Source organism: Lathyrus oleraceus, chromosome 3, assembly GCF_024323335.1.
Source record: "Lathyrus oleraceus cultivar Zhongwan6 chromosome 3, CAAS_Psat_ZW6_1.0, whole genome shotgun sequence".
Lineage (NCBI taxonomy): Eukaryota > Viridiplantae > Streptophyta > Magnoliopsida > Fabales > Fabaceae > Lathyrus > Lathyrus oleraceus.
In genome coordinates, this window is record NC_066581.1 from 383,263,782 (window position 1) to 383,287,501 (window position 23,720).

Genomic DNA, 23,720 nt, shown 5'->3' on the forward strand with positions numbered 1-23,720 from the left:
AGCACAAACAGATAGCAAGCATCAATGCACAAAGGTGCAAGCCACAAGGCCTAAGCATAATTCTCAATGCCTACAAAACAAACTCAAGTTAGTCATAAACAAGCAATAAACCAATCCCAATTGAGTGCACATCATCAAGTATAAGCAATTGTGCTCTTTGACCTGAAACAAAGCTCAAATGTGAGAACACAAACCACTAGTACAAGACTAGGGTCAAAATAGGATCAATAAGTCAAAACAGAACATGAAACTTATCCAAAATCAAGATCAATCAAATAAGAATCAAATCTAGTTGGTCTCATGTTCATATCATCAACCATTATCATTTCATGAGGCAAAGAGTACAAAACATGCGATTTAGAACCTCAAAGGACCAAACAGAATGAATCAATTCAAACTCAATCCAAAACAATTCAATAAATCTCCAAAACATTCACAGCTAAACAGCATTCATTACATGTCAATCACACCAAATTTCAAGCCAATTGGACAATGGGAAGCAAGTCAATTAAATTCATCAAGTTAAAGCATGCTCATACAAGCTCATACAAGGCATCAAAACATGCATCAACTTCCAGCAATCATAAAACAGTATAGGAACATGATAAATGCACCAAACCAAAACCATGATACACTTTAATGTGTCTATAATCACTCCACAAAATTTCAGGTCCATCCAATACATATCCAGAATTTCACAAAACATTTAAAAACATGACTCACAAAAACTCCACATTTGGTCAAACAGAAAGGAAATTCTCAATCAGATTGGAAACACATCCAAAAATTCCAGAAAAATTCACATGTGAACCTCACATCCATAAGTATCAACATGAAAAATTTCAGCTCATTTCAAGTTCATATGGTATGGTAACAAAATTCATGAAGTCAGACAAGAAATGGTGTGACACAAATTGTCACACCTCTAATGATCATGTGATATCTCTCAATCCAGGAATGCAAAAATCACAAACCACATATCAAAATGTTCATCAAAGTGTCTAGATTACACATGTAAAATTTCAGGAATTTCCAATTAAGCATCCTCATTTCATGAGCAAAATGGTAAGCAAAGTGCATGAAACCACATACATGAACAAACCCTAAGCCATTTTTAAATTCACACGTGCACAATTTTTGAAAAAATCACCAAAAAATAGTAGAGATTACAAGGATCATGGTGGAAAAAAATTCATTCAATTTGGATCATTAGTTTGTGAGTTATGAATATTTCATGTGGAAGAAAAAAAAAAGTGAAATAAGGCATGGTGAAACATGAAGCACATGAAAATAAATGGCAAGGCAATATGTGGAAATGGCGCTCAAGCGGAATCGAAGCAGGTTCCAGTTTAAAATTCTAGTGCGCGCAAACACCACATGACATGAACAGTACGCGAAATATGGATCAAACTCATTTTCTGGAAATTTTTCACAAGTTCTTCACGTGTTCATACATTCATATGCTCAAGAACAAATCTCCACCAAATTGGACAAACCATATATCATCAGAAAGGTCTCACAACGCACATCAACAATATCACATTCATTAAGCCTAATTCATCCTAATTTAACCGGATCGATCCAAAACATGTTCATGCATCAAAATTCAAATCATCATAACTCTCTCATTTCTCAACGAAAATTAATGATTCAACTTGCAGAATTCTCTACTAAACAAGATCTATCCAAATCATCAATCAGTTTCATGAATCATTGAATTCTAAAACTGACCTTAATTTGAAGACGGTTGCGAATTTGCGTGTTTTTGGCCTTGGAATTGCAAAACAGAACTTCTATGATGCTAGTAGGAGTGAATGGACGCAAGGCCTTGGCTCAATAGTGCTTGATTTGCTCAGAAATTCGAATTGCCATGGATGCACCTTCTTGTAACAGTCCTTGATTTTGCTTGAATATGAAGAATCATTGCTTGCAAAAGCTTCTTCAATGGTTGTAGATGATGAAACAATGAAGATCTTGGCTAGGTTTGTGAAGAAATTGCAAAAAAAATGAAGATGAAAAGTTGAGAGAATTGTGCAATTTTGGATCTAGATCTGAGATGAATGAATGTTAATCTGATTTTCTGTTATGATTAACCATTTATATGATGCACTAATCCATTTTGTTAATCAAGTTTAGCCAAATGTGAGCGATTAGTGAAAATGCACTTTTATGCTAAATGGTAATTAGCCAATCCACCCTCACTTATACAAATCCAATGCAACAGTAGAATTTTCTGGTTTGAGCAAGTTACAAATGTCATTTGTGAGCTAGTGCAAAAGGAATCATGTGAAAACAAGGCTTAATTCTCAAAATGCACTTTTTCCCTCCAAATTCAAAATTGGTCCACTTGAAAAATGGACTTTTTGTGTGATGAGTTTTCATGACATGTAATGCTCGTTTTGGATAGAGGACATCAAAATAATTTTGCTCAAAGAAACCTCACTCCATTTGGCCTTGTGAATCAAAAGTTATGCTACTTTGAAATTCCACTTTTTTGGACAATGATCAATCCATAACTTGCCAACCACAAATGAGAAATTCATGTTCTTGGACTTTTTGGAAAGGTGAGAGCAAGATCTACAATTTTCATGTTGGACAAATTTTCATTTGAAGCATTTTTGGACATGTAATTTTAAAGAGAAAAACTTTCCATTTTTGGCAATTTTCAATTACAAGTCACTTTCTGTTTTTGGAAAGTTTCCATCTGACTTTATTTTCTTCATTCTTGATCTTTGAAATGTCAAATGAAACTTGTTTGGACATGAATGAAGTATCTCTAACCCTCTCCCACCTCCAAATCCATCAATTCAGGCACAATTGACTTTTTTTGACTGCTAGATGAATTGGCTGTGCATTGATCAACTTGAGCTTCAAACTCCTGATGAAAATGGCTCAATGATGAAACCCTAGCTTCCATAAGCTCAATATAACCATATGATGATCCCCATATCCACTGAAAACTCCATCTCCTTGCCAAGCCCTGATTGGCACAATGCAAACGATTAGGGTTGACCAGAGGTCAAAACCCTAATCTCAAGGTATCTGATCAAGCATAATGAATCTCTGGGTGATGACAATACCATGATGATGATGATGTACCATTTCAACCAAGATGAAGCTCAACCCTCCTTGAGAACCAAGAAACCCTGATTTGAATCACACATCCTCAGATGGTTAATGATTAATCCAACGAAACCCTAGCTTGCATCTCAACCTCTTTATCCTCTGATCAAGACTTAGGAGGATGACTTGCTTGTTGCCACATGATATGCAAATATGCAATGCCTAATGACCTAAAAAATGATATGCAATATGTTAAGCTAGTCCCAAGAGAGGAGGGCAAATTTTGAGGTGTTACACTCGCTAGGCGAGCTTCTAGCGAGCAAGCAGCGAACAATTCCAGTAGCAAAACCATCGAAACTCGCTGTGGCGAGGGAAGTAGCCAAGTACTCGCTAGGCGAGCATCCAGCGAGCAGGTAGTGAGCAATTCCAGAAGCAAAATCATCAAGGCTCGTTGGAGCGAATGAGAGAAGCGAGGGCTTCGCCTAGCGAAGGATTGTTCGCCTAGCAAACATATGCAACTTTTTTGGGATGTTTCCTCTGGGCGCAGGCTACTCTGGTGGCTTATTTTGGGGCTCGCTAGGCGAACCATTCTGCTCGTCTAGCGAGCATGACAGCTCAGTAACCAGTACTATAAGTAGCATGGGCTACTTTTTGTAAAAGCATCTTTTATCTTTTCATCTTCATTTTTTCTTGGGATCATACTATGTACCCTAAAACCCCATTTTTCTCATTTCTCTTCTTCTCTTAACAATATTTTACAAAAAGAAGGTGGATTCCCATCCAATCTCGATTCTTCGACTCAGATGTTGATCAACCTTCGACCGAAACTTGTTGACCAAGCTACCATGAAAATGAGTAGCTAAGTCCTTCATTTTGTCAAGGTTAGATGTAGATGATCATAAGCTTTGTATGTATATGGGTTGATCTTCATTTGTAAACTCTTTGATGATGAATGTATGGTGAAAACCTTGTTTTATTGATAACTCTTTGTGTTGGTTTATTATTGAAAGGTGTTTTCCAACTCTTGACCTAGGTTTTCATCCATCCTTGTTCTTTAGCTAGAGATAGTATTGAATGAGTTTGTTCACTAAAAAGTTGAACCTAAAAGTTGTCATTTTGATAGATTGTGTGAGAAATCAACAATGGATCAAAATGGGAAAAACTCCCAATGTGTGTTAGAGATAAACACATTGAGAGGATTTTGTGAATGTGTTTATCATCTAATGGAGTTTATGAGTTTTGTTTGATCGAACATATGCATGCAAAGTGATCGTCGAACCCTAACTTTGACAATCTTTCTCAAATCGTAAAACCAAAACTTTTACCGCAATTTCTTACTTTTTATGCAAGCTACCGTAACCAAAAACTAAAACCCCCTTGTTATTATAAGTTAAGAACTTAACAACTGTCGAATGGCGGCAATATCACATAATCCCTGTGGAGACGATAACAAACCCCGATACTCTATCCTTGTACTCAACAAAATGGCGCCGTTGCCGGGGATTGTGAATTGATATTGCAAGCATCGCAATAGTTGCTTAATTTCTAACTTCTGAATTGTTGACTTGTGCTTGTTAATTTGTTTGGTTTAGTGTGCAGCTTTCGTTTTATGCGAGGGCAGGTTCCTGAGGACCAACTTCTTTTTGATCCCGAGATCGAAAGAACCGCAAGGAGACTGAATAGCAGAACGAGACAAAGGAGGCAACAAGCTAGACAACGACAAGAACAAGGAGAAGGTTCTTCTACAACACACACACCACCTTTCACACCTATCATGGATCCACCACCACCACCGCCCATTTCCACACCATGTGTCAACAGTCCGAGGAATACAGCTCAGTTTACCAACCACACGGGAAGGCAAGCCGAGATGAAGACGGGAACTCTTAACTTGCTATATGGAAGTCCATTCACCGGAATGGACCATGAAGACCCCTTTGTTTTTCTCACCAAATTTTACGAGATAGCATTGGCAGCCGGAGTTGATCAAGCTCAAGAGCTACCGTTGTTCAAAAGACTATTTCCTCATGCTTTGCTCGGCAAAGCCAAAGATTGGTACTTGGATCAAACACCTGCAGTCATGACGGATTGGAACGTGTTGGAAGAGAAGCTCATTGAAAGATTTTTCTCCCACAACCGGTTCATGGAATCCAAAACGGCTATCTCCGTGTTTTCACAAGGAGCCAACGAATCATTGAATGAGGCATGGGAAAGATTTAAATCCATGCTTCGAAAGTGCAAAGGGCATGGTTTTGACGAATTGACGCAAATCCACATTTTCAAGAATGGCCTTCAACCTAATTGCAAGACTTTATTGGATGCTACCTCGGGTGGTTCTTCGTTGTCTAAAAGCGCCGACGAAGCTACTGATATCATTAACCGTGTGGCTCTAAATGACCTCCAAAGTCAAAGTAGAGGCAACACTTTGAAGAAACCGGGAGTGCTTGAACTTGGGACAAACGATGTTATTCTTGCCCAAAATAAACTCATTTCACAACAAGTTGAACTCTTAACTCAACAAATAAAAGAGTTAAGAGAGCCTTCAAAAGCTAAACAAATAGCTTGTTGTGAGCTTTGCAAGGGTGATCATGACACCGGGTTTTGTCCACCTCCCGGGTTCGAAGAGGTGAATTACATGGCAAACCAACGAGACTACCAACCGAGGCAACAACAACAACAACCGTATCAACAACATCCTCAAAATCAACAACAACACTTTCAAGGGAATCAAGGGTTCCAACCAAGGGCTAACTATCACCATAACCAAGGTTATGGGGTGGTACTTCTAGCCGTCAAAATCCTTACCAACCTCAACAACCGCCGGTCATGACTTCAAAGTTAGAAGAGACATTGACACAATTTATGAAATTGTCGATGGCTAATCAAAAGAGCAACGATGCGGCAATTAAAAATCTCGAAACTCAAGTCGGTCAACTTGCTAAACAACTAGCGGAACAACAACCCGGACCATCTTTTTCGGCGAACACGCAAACGAATTCAAAAGAGCATTGTAAAGCGATAACGACGAGAAGTGGAAGGGAGTTGATTAGTGAGAGTAAAAAAAGAGATGAGAGTGAAAAAAGAGAGGATGAGAAAAATGATGAGGAGAAAAAAATAGAGGATATCATTGATGGTGAAGTTGGGGAGTGGAGTGAGGAAGAAGTTGAAAAGATGAAAAAAATGGTGAAGTAGAAAATAAAGAAAGTGTGGAAGTCGAAAAAAATAAGAGTGATGAAGTGATGGTGGAGGGAGTAAAAAAGAAAAGAGAGAGGAATTCTAGAGTTTCTAAAGGAAAGGAGGTAGTGGGCGCTACTCCAATCCAAAACCTTCCGTATCCACATGCTTCATCTAAGAGGGAGAATGAACGGCATTACGCCCGGTTCATGGATATATTCAAACAACTTCAAGTGAACATTCCGTTTGCCGAAGCATTGGAGCAAATGCCTAAGTATGCGAAATTCATGAAAGACATACTTACTAAAAAATGGAGGTACACGGAACCGGAGACAATTGTCATAGATGCTAGTTGTAGTGCAATCATTCAACGTACGCTTCCAAAAAAAGAGGTTGACCCGGGACGAGTTACTTTGCCGGTTAAAATTTATGATGTCTATGTCAGAAAAGGGCTAATTGATTTGGGGTCAAGCATTAATCTAATACCATTGTCTATTGTGAAGAGGCTTGGCAACATTGAAATGAAGGCCATCCGGATGACTTTGCAATTGGCCGATAAGTCGACTACCCATCCTCATGGGTTAGCCCAAGATGTATTGGTCAAAGTTGACAAATTCTTCTTCCCGGTTGATTTCATTGTGATTGATATAGAAGAAGATGACGATGCTCCGCTTATTCTTGGCCGACCATTCATGAAAACCGCACGCATGATGATTGACGTTGACGACGGTTTGATGAAAGTAAGGGTCCAAAATGAAGAAGTTACTTTTGATCTATTCGAAGCCATGAAGCATTCAAAGGATAGAAGTGATAGCTTTCGCATTGATGTGATCGAAGAGGCAACTTTTGAGGTTTCTAAACATATTCATGAGATATCCCCTATGGAGTTAGCTCTTGATGACTCCTTTGAAGTTTTCACAATTGAAGAAGAGCAAGCTCTTGATGAATGCCTAAGGGAACTTGATAGTCTAAAAGAGTTACATCCGTGGGAAATTGAGGAGGAAGTATTGAAGAAGGAGGTTAATGAAGAAAAATCGACGATTGAATTGAAAATGTTACCTTCTAATTTGAAGTATGCATTCCTCGACGAGACCGAAGCAAGGCCGGTTATCATAAGAAATCTTTTGTCGAAGAATGAAGAAGCCCATTTGATCAATATTTTGAAAAAGAATCAAGAAGCCATGGGTTGGACTCTTTCCGATCTCAAAGGAATTAGTCCTTCCTATTGCATGCACAAGATCTTAATGGAAGAGGACTTTAAGCTGGTAGCTCAACCGCAACGCCGCTTAAATCATACTATGAAGGAAGTTGTTAGAAAGGAGGTTGTTAAGTTGTTGGATGCGGGAATGATTTACCCGATTTCGGATATCCCATGGGTTAGTCCTGTACATGTGGTTCCGAAGAAAGGTAGCATTACCGTGATTCGAAATGAAAAGGATGAGTTGATCCCGACAAAAGTGGCAACGGGGTGGCGTATGTGCATTGATTATAGGCGGTTGAATACCGCAATTCGAAAAGATCACTTTCCACTCCCGTTCATGGATCAAATGCTAGAAAGACTTTCTGGGCAACAATACTATTGTTTCTTAGATGGCTATTCCGGGTATAACCAAATCGCGGTTGTCCCGGCCGATCATGAAAAGACGGCTTTCACATGTCCTTTTGGAAATTTCGCATACCGTAAAATGCCTTTTGGGTTGTGCAATGCACCTGCGACTTTCCAAAGATGTGTGCAAGCTATTTTTGCCGACCTTATCGAGAAAATAATGGAAGTCTTTATGGACGACTTCTCCGTATTTGGTGGTTCCTTTGGTCTATGCTTGGACAACTTGGAAACGGTTCTTGAAAGATGTGTGAAGACAAATCTTGTGCTTAATTGGGAGAAGTGCCATTTTATGGTGACCGAGGGGATAGTGCTTGGCCATAAAGTCTCTTCAAGAGGGCTTGAAGTTGATCGTGCTAAAGTTGAAGTGATTGAGAAGTTGCCTCCTCCGGCTAATTTGAAGGGAGTCCAAAGCTTTCTGGGGCACGTCGATTTCTATCGGCGCTTTATCAAAGACTTCTCAAAGGTAGCTAAGCCTTTGAGTAACCTGCTAGCTAAGGATCAGGTATTTCTTGTAACTGATGAGTGTTTACAAGCTTTTGAAATTTTAAAGGAAAAATTGGTTACCGCTCCAATTATAGTCGCTCCAAATTGGAATTTAAATTTTGAGCTCATGTGTGATGCGAGCGACTGTGCAATCGGAGCGGTATTAGGCCAAAGAAAAGAGAAAAATTTTCATGTGATACATTACGCAAGTAAAGTTCTTAATGAGGCGCAAGTTAACTATGCCACCACTGAAAAAGAATTACTTGCGATAGTGTATGCGCTTGAAAAGTTTAGGTCCTATCTTATTGGTTCCAAGGTCATAGTGTATACCGACCACTCGGTGATTAAATATTTGCTCACCAAACCGGACTCGAAGCAAAGGCCCATCCGTTGGATCCTCTTGTTGCAAGAATTTGATGTTAAAATCAAAGACAAGAAAGGATCGGAAAATTTGGTGGCAGATCATTTATCTCGCTTAGTTAATGTGGAGGTTACCGCTTCCGAGAAGGAAATCCGGGAAGAGTTTCCTGATGAAAAACTTTTCAAAGTTCAAGTTAGGTCGTGGTTTGCGGACTTTGCGAACCATAAGGCTAGTGGTTTGGTGCCTCCCGACCTAACTTCAAACCAAAAAAGGAAATTTCTCTCGGATGCTAAGTACTACGTATGGGATGACCCATACTTTTTTAAATTGGGTCGTGATAACCTTTTGAGGAGATGTGTTACTGGCGATGAAGCGCAAAGCATTCTTTGGCATTGTCACAACTCGCCTTACGGCGGACACTACAATGGGGTAAGAACGGCCACTAAAGTCCTTCAGTCAGGATTTTATTGGCCTGCTATTTTCAAAGACGCAAATGCCCATGCGCAAAGTTGTGATAGTTGCCAAAGAAGTGGTGGGATTGGTAAGAGAGACGAGATGCCTCTCCAAAACATCCAAGAGGTTGAAGTATTCAATTGTTGGGGTATCGACTTTGTTGGACCATTCCCACCCTCATATGGTAATGAATATGTGCTTGTGGCGTTTGACTATGTTTCTAAGTGGGTTGAGGCGATTGCCTCACCTCGGGCGGATGCTAAAACGGTAATAAAATTTTTGAAGAAAAACATTTTTTCCCGTTTTGGAACCCCTCGTGTGTTGATTAGTGACGGAGGGTCGCAATTTTTGTAATGCACCGTTAGAAAGCGTTTTGAAACATTACGGTGTATCACATAGAGTGGCGACTCCGTATCACCCACAAGCAAACGGTCAAGCCGAAGTCTCTAATCGTGAGATTAAGAGAATTCTTGAAAAAAACGTGTCAAATTCTAAAAAAGAGTGGTCGCAAAAATTGGATGAAGCTTTATGGGCATACCGTACCGCTTTTAAAGCTCCAATTGGGCTAATTCCTTTTCAATTGGTGTTTGGTAAAACTTGCCATTTGTCGGTCGAATTGGAGCACAAAGCTTTGTGGGCTCTGAAATTATTGAACTTTGATAAGGATTTGGCCGGTGAAAAAAGAAAAGTGCAATTGCTTGAGTTGGAAGAAATGCACAATGCTGCATATCACTCGAGTTGGTTGTACAAAGAAAAGGTGAAAAAGTATCATGACAAAAAGCTTAGGAAGAAGGAATTTGTGCCCGGACAGTTGGTCCTTTTGTTCAAATCTAGGTTGAAGCTATTCCCGGGAAAATTGAAATCTAAATGGTCCGGGCCATTTCGTGTTAAAGAAGTCAAAGAGTATGGAGCTGTTGTCATTGAGGACTTGGAGAAGAAAGACAGTTGGACGGTTAACGGCCAACGTTTGAAGGTTTATCTTGGCGGTCTTGTGGATCGCGAAAGCTGTGCAATCTGCTTGGATGCTCCTCTGTGAGCATCTCGAACCGTCGAGCTTATCCGACGTTAAACAAGCGCTTGTTGGGAGGCACCCCAACATTGTAAGTATTTACAGCTTTCTGTTGTGTGGTATTGGTGTTCAAATTGATGGAACCTTGCTGAAATGTGCTTTGCATGCTGATTTGAAAAAACAAAATCCTGTCATGTTCGCTAGCTGCTCGCTAGGCGAAGACAGTAGCGAGCTGATTCGCTAGCTGCTCGCTAGGCGAAGACAGTAGCGAGCGTGGCAGAAACCCATTTAATTTTCAGAGGGCCACTCATTTGGGCCAAAAACCATTTTAAATTGTTTTAGTCTGAACCTCACGAACTCACTCTCACTCTCACACTTTTCACTTCCATCTCACACAAACCCTAACTGTTGCATTGCAAACCCTAACCGTTACATTTCAAAATCAATCAACCTCTTCAATCAGGTTTGTTCTGTCTCCATTCTTTTGTGCTTTCAATGTTGTAAATTCTGTAGAATGAATCATGAGGGTTGAATTTGGGAGATTGGGTTTTTAGGTTTGCATGTATGTTTAGAACGATTCTTAGCATGTTAAATTACTTTGTTTCTGAAATTTGGGAGATTGGGTATCATTAGACTTTGGGTTTTCTGAAATTGGATTGTTAACAATGGAGAACTAAGAATCCCGTAACATTCGCTAGCATCCTCGCTAGGCGAATCTGTGGTGAGCATTCGCTGCCACTTCGCTAGGCGAACCCGTAGCGAATCTTCGTTGGGTCCTCGCTAAGCGAAGCAGTAGCGACCATGACAGTAGTTGGTTTTTCTGTTTTTCTCTCTAATCTGTTTTGTGGTTGTGTGCTGTTTCTTTTCTATGATTTTACAGATGGCATACAGGTCAAGTGCTTCGAAAAAGAGAAAGGTCGGGAGCACTTCCCGTACTGTGCCAATTCAATTTGACACCGACAAATTCATCGGGGCAAAGCAAGCCGCACGTTATGTGGCATTGGAAAAAAGAAAAATCTTGCCAGAGAAGAGGTTTATGATCAACCCCGAAGGCGATTATCGGACATTTGTTGGGTTGATACATAGCAAGAAATGGGACAGGTTGATCGCTCCACTCGAAAGCTATGACATTGAGATAGTGCGTGAGTTATATGCGAATGCGCTGCCGAATGACGACGAGCCTTTCACTTGGACTACAAGAGTGTCAGGACGTCAGGTCGCTTTTGATCGGGATGTTATTAACCGAGTGCTGGGTGAACCGCTCCATCTGGGAGCTAATGAGAGGGATGCATACCACAGAGATCTGAGGCTCCACAAAGACACCGATGCTATTTTTGCGGCCCTGTTGTTTGAGGGAAAGTCAGTTGAGGTGAACCCATCTGGGGTTCCTGTGAGGTACCATAGGGAGGATATGATTCCCTTGGCTCATCTGATCTTGATGCTGGTTCTGACCAACATTAAGCCCATGTCACACACGTCGACCGTGCCGATCCCAGTGGCACACTTGGTCCACTGTATTCTCACTAATATACAGATCGATATGGCGCGAATCATTGCGATTGAGATGAAGTCTGTGGTTGAGAGTGGGCTGAAGTCGGGGGCACGAGTTAACTTCCCCCTTGCTTTCCCTTGTCTCATCATGGCTTTGTGCCAACAGTCGAGGGTGAAGCTACCCTCCCGCAGTCAGGTAAGGATTCCGTCCGCAATCGATGATCGATATGTGGCCAAGTACTGTAAGCCGAAGAACTTCCTAGGTAGTACAACTGCTGATGATACCGGGGCTTCTGATGGTCCTGGTGTTTTTGCCCAAGGGTTTGATCCTTTCCAGCAGGTTGTCTGCAACTACAATTGGGATTGGATGGCGGCGACTCAGTGCGCCATGATAGATATTCATGACTCTATGCAGTTATTACAGTTGCAGGTACGTGACCCTTCTGGAGAGCATCCTATGATGACGCGTGAGCAGTTCTTGCAACATGCTAGCTGGCCTGAGGACAGGCCTGTTTTTGGAGAGGGGGCGGGTGCTGGTGCTTCTGGTGGTGCTGATGATGATGATAATGGTTCCGGTTCTGAGGCCGGTAGTGAAGAGAGTTCTGAGTCCTATGAGGACTAAGTTTTATTTTTTTTCATGTTATGTTTTATTTTATTGTATTTTCAGATATGTTGTATTTTGGTTTTGGTTATGTACTTTTTGGGGTGTTTTGTCCCCCACGCACATTTTTAACATTTTGAAGTGATGATTATAGTTTATGTTTTAAATTATTGTGTTTGGTTTGAATTTCTTTTGTTTAATAAATTTTTGGTTGTTGAGGGTCAAACCTTCTAGATTGGTTACTCCTCAAAGAAGTATCCAATGAAGGTGCATCCGAGCTTGGATGACAATGATAAAAATAAACAAGCGAATAATGCTAAGGTACATGGTTACCTCCGGTTAGAATTTTAGAATGCATTAAGAACTTTACTCTTTTCGTAATTGAATATTGTTCTTTTTGCAACATAATTGAATGAATGATTCACCTAGGACTTAGAACCACAAATTGTGAGGAAACCTCCATTGTACACTAAAATGTTGGATTCTAATAAACTGTGTTGATTCATTCGATTCATGCTTTGTCTTTTATTATTGTGAATTTGTGGAAGCAATTAGAAATGATCAAGGCGCTTGTTTTCTTTCGAGCACAACCAGTTCCAAATACAACTTACCCGTGAGCATAGAGTATTCGTGAACCCCTTTGAGCTTAAACAGTTGAATCTCAGCTTGAAATAAGGTGAGATGTCAAAATCTTTTTTCTTGAAACCCTGAAATTTTTGATAATTGTTCTTTTGCCGTAAAAAGTCAAGAGCATTCACTTAGGGTGAGTAAAAGATAAGTTGGAGAGAACGAAAATGAGAATCGGTAGGTGCCACAACTCTTGAATAACCGAGCAAGCATTGAAAAAAAAATATTATTTAGAAAAGAGAAACATCTGTTTTGTGAATACAATGTAGAAAAAGAAAAAAAAATATAGAGAAAATGAAAATGAATGCTTGCTTGGAAGAAAAATAGTGAAAAACAAAATTGAGTTGTGAAATAAGAGTTGTGAAGGTTTCAAATGAGAAACAAGTGGAACAAAGTTGAGATGTGTGAATAGCTTGTATAGTGAATGTCTCTTTTGCATCGGCAATTTCGTTTTCAATGGCCTTAGATATGACGCTTGTTTGTAAACCTGACCAAGCTACAACCGGAAAAGACCTTAGTGATCTTCGTGCTTCCGCATTTTCATTTATATTTGTTAGACATTGTATGAATTGAATTGACTTTTGCATTGTTTGTTGGAGAGTGAAATTGTCCCCGCGGTTGCAAACGCGTAATTTCTTCAATCCTTATTATTCGAAGAGGAGAGATAGGGTGATTCATTCAGGATAACATTATTGTGGATTGATACATGTTTTGCATTGCTATAAGGCTTTAGTTCTTGTGTATTGTGTTATTCTAACCATTGGGAACTTGTGTCTGGTTGATTCTCTTGTGTTTGAGTCATTTTATCCAATTTCGGAGAAATCTTTTTCTTTAAGCAAATCCTCTTGTCCTTCAAGAGGCATACTTTGCTTGAGGGCAAGCAAGAATCTAGTTGGGGAGAGTTATTAGATGCCCAAGTTTGCTTATTTGAGCTATTAAATATGGGCATCTTTCACTCCTTTTCGTCGAAAAAGTGTTCGAAACCGCCCTTACTTTTGTTGATTTGCAATACTATATGAAATGATCTTGGTACCTTTAATTTGTGTGTTATTGTGCAGGAATTAGGCATGAAAGAGGAGAAAACGAAGGCACAAGAAAGATGGCAAAGGAACCAAGAAAGAAAGCAAACATCAGCAAGCTCGCTAGGCGAGTGATGTAGCAAAGTGCTCGTTAGGCGAGCACTCAGCGAGATGCCAGCGAACACTCCCAGACTTGGACAGAACCAAAGTTATCAAGTACTCGCTAGGCGAGCATCTAGCGAGCAAGCAGCGAACAATTCCAGTAGCAAAACCAGCAAAACTCGTTGTGGCGAGGGAAGTAGCCAAGTACTCGCTAGGCGAGCATCCAACGAGTAGGTAGCAAGCAATTCCAGTAGCAAAATCATCAAGGCTCGCTGGAGCGAATGAGAGAAGCGAGGGCTTCGCCTAACGAAGGATTGTTCGCCTAGCGAACATATGCAACTTTTCTGGGATTTTTCCTCTGGGCGCAGGCTACTCTGGTGGCTTATTTTGGGGCTCGCTAGGCGAACCATTCTGCTTGCCTAGCGAGCATGACAGCTCAGTAACCAGTACTATAAGTAGCATGGGCTACTTTTTGTAAAAGCATCTTTTATCTTTTCATCTTCATTTTTTCTTGGGATCATACTTTGTACCCTAAAAACCCATTTTTCTCATTTTTCTTCTTCTCTTAAAAATATTTTACAAAAAGAAGGTGGATTCCCATCCAATCTTGATTCTTCGACTCGGATGTTGATCAACCTTCGACCGAAACTTGTTGACCAAGCTACCATGAAAATGAGTAGCTAAGTCCTTCATTTTGTCAAGGTTAGATGTAGATGATCATAATCTTTGTATGTATATGGGTTGATCTTCATTTGTAAACTCTTTGATGATGAATGTATGGTGAAAACCTTGTTTTATTGATAACTCTTTGTGTTGGTTTATTATTGAAAGGTGTTTTCCAACTCTTGACCTAGGTTTTCATCCATCCTTGTTCTTTAGCTAGAGATAGTATTGAATGAGTTTGTTCACTAAAAAGTTGAACCTAAAAGTTGTCATTTTGATAGATTGTGTGAGAAATTAACAATGGATCAAAATGGGAAAAACTCACAATGTGTGTTAGAGATAAACACATTGAGAGGATTTTGTGAATGTGTTTATCATCTAATGGAGTTTATGAGTTTTGTTTGATCGAACATATGCATGCAAAGTGATCGTCGAACCCTAACTTTGACAATCTTTCTCAAATCGTAAAACCAAAACTTTTACCGCAATTTCTTACTTTTTATGCAAACTACCGTAACCAAAAACTAAAACCCCCTTGTTACTATAAGTTAAGAACTTAACAACTGTCGAACGGTGGCAATATCACATAATCCCTGTGGAGACGATAACAAACCCCGATACTCTATCCTTGTACTCAACAGTGCCACACCCTGATTTTGGCCCTGAACTTTCCCCCAACCAATCATTCATCTGCATTACTTCTTATGACCATTGCATCTGGTCATAAAACTATTCCCCTACATTTCTTTGGTTAGTCATACTATCACATGTCATTCACAATAACCATTGATTGTTGTTTATTTAGTATTCCTTTTCTCTTGGTCTTAGGTGATTGATCTTTTCATGATCAAGGAAAGTTTTGAAAAATTCCATTTGGATTGGTAGAATCACAAGTGGAAACCACATAACCTCCGTTGGTGTTTATAGGTCAAAATCCTTTTACTACATCCTTGTATTTCTCATAAAACATCATTAGACCATTTTCAAGTTATTCACTTATATAATCATTTAAATTCGTATTACATTTATCACATTCATATTCCATTGGATTTCACTCACATTCTAGTGAATTTCCATGTTAAGTACAAAACATTCATGCCATACATTTTATTTGTTCCTTATTCATATTCAAAAATTCCTCACATTCCATAAGTTTCATCTAATCATATTCGTTCATATTCAAACTTGTTCATTCATATTGCATATAAATTTCTCATAATAATTTGCATATAAAGTATCAATCATTACATGAATACATGAGATCTTTTAAGATACAAAAGAGGTCATTTTTATTTTTCTACAAGAACACCAAAGACCATTACAAGTTTCAAGAGAAAACAAAACCTTTTCCTAATGGCTACACACATGAAGTTTCTTACAAATCAAGCTTCCTTCTTTGTGCCAAGATGTAATATTGGATTTGAATGGTTTCTTCACCATTTTCATACCTTGCAATGAAAGCCATCAACCTTAAAAAAAAGCATACATCATGAATCCAAGAACAAGCAAGGAAATGCATGAACACAATAAGCATAAGGAATATCAAGTAGTATCACTACGATTCATGTTCATATGAGCAAAGTGAGGTTACAAGTTCCATTATAATGCAAGCCAAGAACATGAAAAAAAACACAACCAATCATGAAGGAAAATAACTCACATAATCCAATTCGGTTTCCAAAATATCATGAGCATCAAGAGTCCAAAATGAACCATTCCATCATGAAGCTAACATCAATTTCGAATCAATTCCAAATTCCACCAAGTTTCTCCATTCCACCATTGATTCAATGCACATGAATTTGGAATTTATCACATAAACAAGCAGCAAAACTCATCATTTCCCAAACATCATTTTTTAGGCAAAGTGATATATGCAAAGGAATGGCCCAAAGGAAGGACTAGATGAGCTTAAAAGATGCAACATGTACAATGCAAAAGGGAATACAAACATAATACATAATACATAATACATAAGCAATGGAAATACCTTGCAAATACATTATTTTCTCACCATGTTTCTAGAAATAGGTGGGCCCGTAACAAGTACCCTATCATTTGCCTACTCCCCCCACGAAATCAGGAAGGAATATGCACTGCCAAATAACCGTTACTGCATCATTTTCCAGCTCATAAAAATTCTACAAAAATCAGTCACAACACACATATTTTCACATGATTTTTGGAATCACATTCACACGTAATAATTCCCCTCACTCAGTCTATATAATAACACCATAGTTCACTCCAACAAACAAGCTTGAAAAGCCACAAAAGTTCAGCCAAATTTCTACCCCAACCTCACCAAAACAGGGAATTCAGACTCCTCCAAACACATAATTTCCAATCATTTTTCCCATCCAAAATTAATCCCTCATATACCCTGAAGCAAATAGAATCGAAAGGAGAGTGAACCACTTACCTGTTTGAGCTTGCAAATCCACCATTTACACACCTTTGAGCTCGATTCCGTGCAGGTAGTTTGAACTTTTGTCTTGAGTAAAACTTGATACCATTTTGTGCGCCTGGACCTACTGAACATTTCTAACATTTCCTGGGTTCAACACCCTTGCTTCCACTTTCCATCATTTTTTTCCTTCCATTTTTTCCTTTATTTTCATGATTTTTCCCATTTTTCTTTCACCACCAAAATGATTTTTTATTTATGATTTCTTGACACATGTTTCTTATTTGTGACCTTATCTTCACAATTTAATTTTTGTTTCTATTTTTTTTCAATTATTTTCACCCGATTACGGTCGTTGCAAAAGTGCCCTGTGTACACTTTAGAAAATACAATACTTGTTGGATTTTTGCTTTGTTTCTTTAACTTCTTTTCACGGTTAAGGTTCGAACTTTGATCTACGGATACGAAACTTCCCATGTTGTTATTCCATGATTATTTTATCGATATATTGGTGGTATTTCTCCGCGTTTTGACTTGTCGCATACGACATTTCTATTGTTGTCAATATGCGTAAACCGACTTTGAGCACATCACCTAGGGTTTGTTTGCACCTCAATATCATTTTGCCTTACACGTCCTTGCGTTATGTGACTTGGATTCACATCCTCGCATCCCGATTTTAATTTGTGCATGCTTCGATCTTATTTATTTCGATTTTAATTTTGATTGTGTTGTAAAGATAACTTGTGTGTTTCCTTCACATGACTTACTCTTGAGTCTTCTTACAATGATACCATCCTCTCACACTTACACTCATTCATTGCTTGTTTTTTAGTTGGGCCCTATTTAATCGTTTCATTATCATTAATCCCCATGCGACAAAATGTACCTCCATTCCCATGACGTATAATGATTTTACCGCTTTTATTTCTTTGTTGCTTAATTGTTTAGCTAGCTCTAACACAAGAATAAAATCAACCCTTTCTTAATAAAGATCAAAAATAAAAACTTGATCCAACTTCGAGTATTTTCTCAAATAACAATTCAATCATTTCCAACTTACCATTTCAATCCATTTCTTTCTATCCCATCTTCTTTCAAACCGTTTCATTCAAATCTTTTGCAATCGTCCATCAAATGCTAGATCCAACGTCAAACCATTTTTACAATAAAACTAAAAAATACTTAATGCCTACTTAACACTTTTTTAATAAAGATGGAAACAAAACAAGATGGATACCATGCACTCCTAAGACTAAGATTCGAGATGGATATCTCACCCATCTTAGCTCTCGCCATCATTCAAAACTGTCAATACGGTTTCTCCAACCCCTTTCTCAATCAAATCTCATAAACACCTAAAAATATCAAACACTTTTGCAAATAAGATGGAAATGGAACATGGTGGGTACCACATACTCATAAGGCTAGGATTTGAGATTGATATATCGCCCATCCAAGTTCTCGCTTTTATTCAAAACACATTCAAACCAATCAAACTCTTTTCTCACCGTTGTGCGATCAATCCTTAAACCCTTTTCTAAAATGAAAGGTATTTTGTTTAAAGACGATGCAAAAACAATGTTTCATCCACTTGAAAGTGTGAGTAAGCTTACGACGTTGCCCACAAATGTTGATTTATAAATCCATTCAGCCGTGATGCAAACGTCCCCTTCTCCATTTGTTTTGGGTAGCCCAAAAATGTTTTCATCGATTGACACAAAGTAGCTTTTGCTAAAATCGACCAACAAAGAAATTTTTTCTATTCAGAACTACGTAAGCCTTGAGTTCTCTATTGCACTCGGAGATACGTAGGAGCAGGATTTGTAAATCTTGTCAGACCCATTTATAAAAAAACTTAGGTTTAGTCTCCTTCGTTGCAAAAACCCAAAGACATTTTCTCTTTCGTATTCTTCTTCCCATTGAGTACAGCGGACGCGAAGGGTGCTAATATCTCTCCCTTGCATAATCGACTCCTGAACCCAGGTATTGGTTAGCGACAACCATAATCATTGTCTTTAATTCTTGGGTTTTATCTATATTTCCCCTTTCCTTTTTAGGATTAAATAAAGTTCGATGGTGACTCTTTTTAGTCCATCATCGAGTGTGCAATTGCGCTTTGCTAGGTCACGTTCTCATTTTTTTGAGGTGCGATAAAAGGCAGTTTTCACTGGAGCAAATAAGTCAATGTGAAGAATATCCAATGGTCTGGAGGTTGAAACAACATTTTTAGCCTTGAAAGTCGTTTTAGAAAATTTGCATTTCTGACATGCTTCACAAAGAGAATCTGAAGCAAACATCAGATTTGGCAAGCCTTTGACTAAATTAAGCTTATTTAGATGAAAAATCTTCCTCATGATAACAGGGCCCAATCGTCGATGCCATGTCCATTACTCTTTGTCGCTACGCAAAAAATACAGAGTCGCCATCGATTTTTATTTATTCCAAAAGAAAGGGAAAATATCGAGAAAACCCCAAAGAATGGTTGTCGCAACCACGAACAGGTTCGGAAGTCGGTTATGCAAGGGGAAGGTATTAGTACCCCTCACATCCATAGTACTCCATGGGAACCATCTAGGATGTTTGCGCTTACATGTGTATTGTTTATCGAATGTTTTCTTGCCAAAGGATTGCGGAGTGGAGGTAGATTTTAAATTAGTGTGCTCGCCAAGGAATGGATCCTCGTGCCTACGTATGCCCACTTGTTAAAGTGAGAAATCAGAGCCTTCGTAGTTCGTGGGTGTGAAATTGTTTGTTTATTTTGTTGATTTTATTACCTTGAAGAAGGGTTTTCGATTGTGTCGCCCTAAGGCTCAAACAAAAGGTTTGGACGCGTTAAATTGTTTTTATGCTTTTTTGATAAAGTGTTATTGATTTCGGATTGCACTAAAGACTATGGATAAAGGTGAATACCTCAAACAACCAAGTCAAACGTCTTGTGTTCGAAGCATTCAGAATGAGTGTAGGAAAGCTCCAATCTCATCCCTTTTTATCGCTTAAGGCTCATGACGTACGATCCTAATAGCCATTTATTGTATATTTGAGTTTGATTTCGAAAAGAGACCACTTGACGTTGGATCAAGGGTTTGCTTATTATTTTTTATTTAAGAAATGACCGCTTGACGTTGGATCAAGGGTTTGATTATCGATTTTGAATGGGTGAACGTTCCTAATGCCTAAGGAGCAACTATAAAGCAATAAAAGAAAACAAGTAAATGCGTACATCGGAAAGGGGAGGGGGTACATGTAAAGTACAAGGGAGCGCGGAAATAACATCACTCAAGTGAAAGTTAATTCTAAAATTTAAACAAGTCCTAAAACTAAGGGAGCATGTAAAATTAGCCTACTTCTAAGTCTAAGGGCAAAATCATCATTTTCATATTTTCATTTAAACTTCTACCTATGAGATTTTAATCTAAAGTCAATTAAATTCTAAACTAAATCTAATTATTCCAAAATTTCTAATAACCCTAAATATTTCTAGTTTCTAATGTTATCAAGTGAAAATCTATTTACTTCTAATATACCTAAAAATATTTCTAATATATTCTAATCCTACAATTATTTCTAATTGGTCTAAATAAACTCTAATCCTAATCTAAAATCTCATATTTTCACTTTCTAAAATTCTAAAAGACTTAATATTTCTAATTAAACTCTAAAGTTCTAAAATTATGATTTCGAATTAATTCCTAATTATGATCCTAAAGAAAATAATATTCTAAACTAATATTTTCTAATCTAAATCCAATATTAACCTAATCTAATTTTAAATTTCTAATACTATTTCTAATGTTTTTAATTGCCTAATTAATTCTAATCATGCCATTGAACCCTAATTAAACTACTTATTACTAACTAATCCTATAACTGATTGACATTATTTCTAAAAACTAGCTAACATGTAATTAACACACCATTAACATGAAATGGACCTTGATGACTTGTTTGGGCAAAGCCCATCGGCGGGGGGTGTACTGGATTCGGAGGGGGTGCATTGTGTGAATCCTGAAAAGAATCAAGGGAGATTGGGCCTAAGGCCCAAGTCATCCCTTAAGCCACAACTACGGTACATCCCAAATAACCCTCCCTACGGAACGTGAACGACGCTCCTCAATCGCTCCCACGACTCCGTCGCGCCGGAGTTAATCGCCGGCGGCGGCGGAATTCTCACTCACCTAACTCAGATCCTCAACCTTGTCGTTGCCTCCCTTCACTTGTTAACGGTGTCGTGGCGGAAAAAACACGAAATACGGTGGATGCTTCTCCACCCCCTGTGAACGAATTCCAACACTGGCGAACAGGTCGCGGCGCCGCTGACTTAATCAGTATCGGTAGGAATAATCCAAATCCGAAATTGGATCTCTAATTCGAAGCTCGCTTCGACTCATATTTGTGCATGCGTAACATTATATAAAAAAACGAGATTGAGGCTTACCGATTTGACGTCATTTGTGAGTTCTCTTGTTCAATTCAAGTCGTGTCGTTGGTGACGTGCGGATACCATATCCATTGTTCTTCCTCAATCGTGCGCAAACAGCAGGAGATAACGAAAGGTGTCGACGACGGAGAACGAAGGCTCACCAAATTTTATCTTCAACTCGAACAGGTATGGATTCGCGCTTTTTATCTCCTTCGTCTTTCTTCGTCAATTATGCGCTCTTCATCTATCTTCTTTTTCTGAACTGTCGATTCTATGCCATTGCCGTGTTTGCGGTTGCAAGATTGAGGCGTGGATTCTTCTGATGCTACGTCAAATTTCTTTGATGCAGGATGGCGATGCTCTGTTGCAGCACCAATGAAAACCAGTGGCTAGGATGAAGATGAGTGGGGACGGAGAGTTCTGGACGTTTTTTCCGAGCCCGGTTCAAGAGAGAAAACTCGTCAATTTATAATGGTGAGAGGTTAGATTTTGGTTAGAGATTCATTGTTAGTTAGAATGGGTTGTTAGAAGTTAGTTTTTATGAATTTTCTGTTATGGATTTATATGCAAGTTCATTGTTAGTTGAAGTTTTTAATTGAAACTATCCATTTCTATTTGCAGGATTTTTGTTGCAGGTTAAAAATGCTTTTTATTGTCGGCGTTACCGTTATGCTGTGCGTTTTTGCGTTGCAACTTTTTCATATTTTCATTTTATGCAGGTTGTAGCTGCATTTGGTCTTGTTAATTGTAGCATTTGCTTTTGGCTATGCGACGCCGTTTGTGGCCTTGATTTCGCAGTTGTTTGAAGCTGGTAGTTTTGTGCAATAGCTTTCATCACCATTTGTTTTGGCCGACTGTAGCCGTTTGGCTTTCGGATTTGTTATCAATGAAGCGTGGCTTGGTGCAGCAGCGTTTGGTTGCATCCGTTTTGCTCTTGGAACGGATGACGGCGTTTGAACGTGTTAGCTGCATGGATGTTATAACCTTGCAACTTTTGAATGGTTTTGCAGCTCCAATATGCACTTGGTTTTGGAATGTCTTTTTGCGGCTTTTCGGTGGTGTGCCTTTGGCGGCTTGGATTGATGAAGATGAATTTGGATAATATGTTTTGGATAATGAAATGTGTTATGGATGAAAAAAAAGGATTATTAATTGAAAAATGAATTAGAAGAAATGAAGTGAATAAAAATGGTTTATGTGGATTAAACTTTGGAAAATGTGGATTAATATGGACATTTGGATTAAATGAATATCAATGGTTTAATGGATAATTGGATGATTAAAATTGGAAAATGGAGTTGACATGAATACGAATGAAATTGGTTTTAAAAATGGATAATTGGATAATGAAATGGATATGGGTTTGGTTAATTTGGAATTTGGATTATGGACATTTTAAATGGATTTAGAATGGCTCACTAATAAAATCAAGAAATCCTAATAACAAAAGAAATGTCACGATTAATTTGTACTTAAAAACAATTTTTTCTAAAATTTAATCGGCTAAAAAAAATGATGAAATAGTTATGAAATCAAACTAATTTTCAAAAGTCAATTTGAATCTCAAGGACCAAGCTTCGAATTAAAATTCAATTTGAACCTTAAAAATTCACTTAAAACTTCTAGAATTAATTCGAAAATGACAGGACGATTATGGATCACACGATTAAAGGTTCAGAGGTTGATGGTTGACTTTGGTCAACTGGATGACCAAAAAGTCAACACAGGCAAAAATTCGTACTTTCTCCTGGACAAACGAATATGGGCCACAACATCCTGAACCAACGACTTATGTCAATGCCATGAATCAATTCAGGTGAACATCGACCAAACAACAGTTCGTACACAAGATCCCCGAATAGCAAAGCCATGAATTAGGATTTCAATCCATATGATGTGCAATGCCACAAACTTCAATTCGACCCTGATTTTATCAACCACAAACCTTGAATCCATGATGCCTGTCCGTAGATGAATGAATGAATGCACATGAACAAGTATGAATGAGGTTAGATGGATATCAAGTTACAGTCAGACAAAAAAGCGAAAGGGATGGCACATTTTGGGGTATGACAGCTGCCCCTATTTAATCTTCTCGGACCTGAAGGTATGAATAGCAACTGCTTTCAAACATTCATGGTAGGAGATGATTAAATACTAAAATAACCAAGAAATTTGTCCGCACGTAATGAATGAAATGAATGAGATGTAGGTAAAGGTGTTTATGGAAAGTTATTC

General features: G+C 38.5%; 1 long non-coding RNA gene across 2 annotated transcripts; it reads left to right on the forward strand.

The window, feature by feature from the left end:
- The first annotated feature begins 21,096 nt into the window (after positions 1 to 21,096).
- Positions 21,097 to 22,689, forward strand: LOC127127838 (uncharacterized). 2 transcript variants are annotated; one of them, XR_007805481.1, is made up of 4 exons: positions 21,097 to 21,668; positions 21,832 to 21,956; positions 22,104 to 22,117; positions 22,202 to 22,689. It is a non-coding gene; the product is annotated as an uncharacterized LOC127127838 (long non-coding RNA). The 2 variants fall into 2 exon arrangements; XR_007805480.1 differs by lacking the exon at positions 22,104 to 22,117 and having other exon boundaries at positions 21,106 to 21,668.
- Positions 22,690 to 23,720: the final 1,031 nt, after the last annotated feature.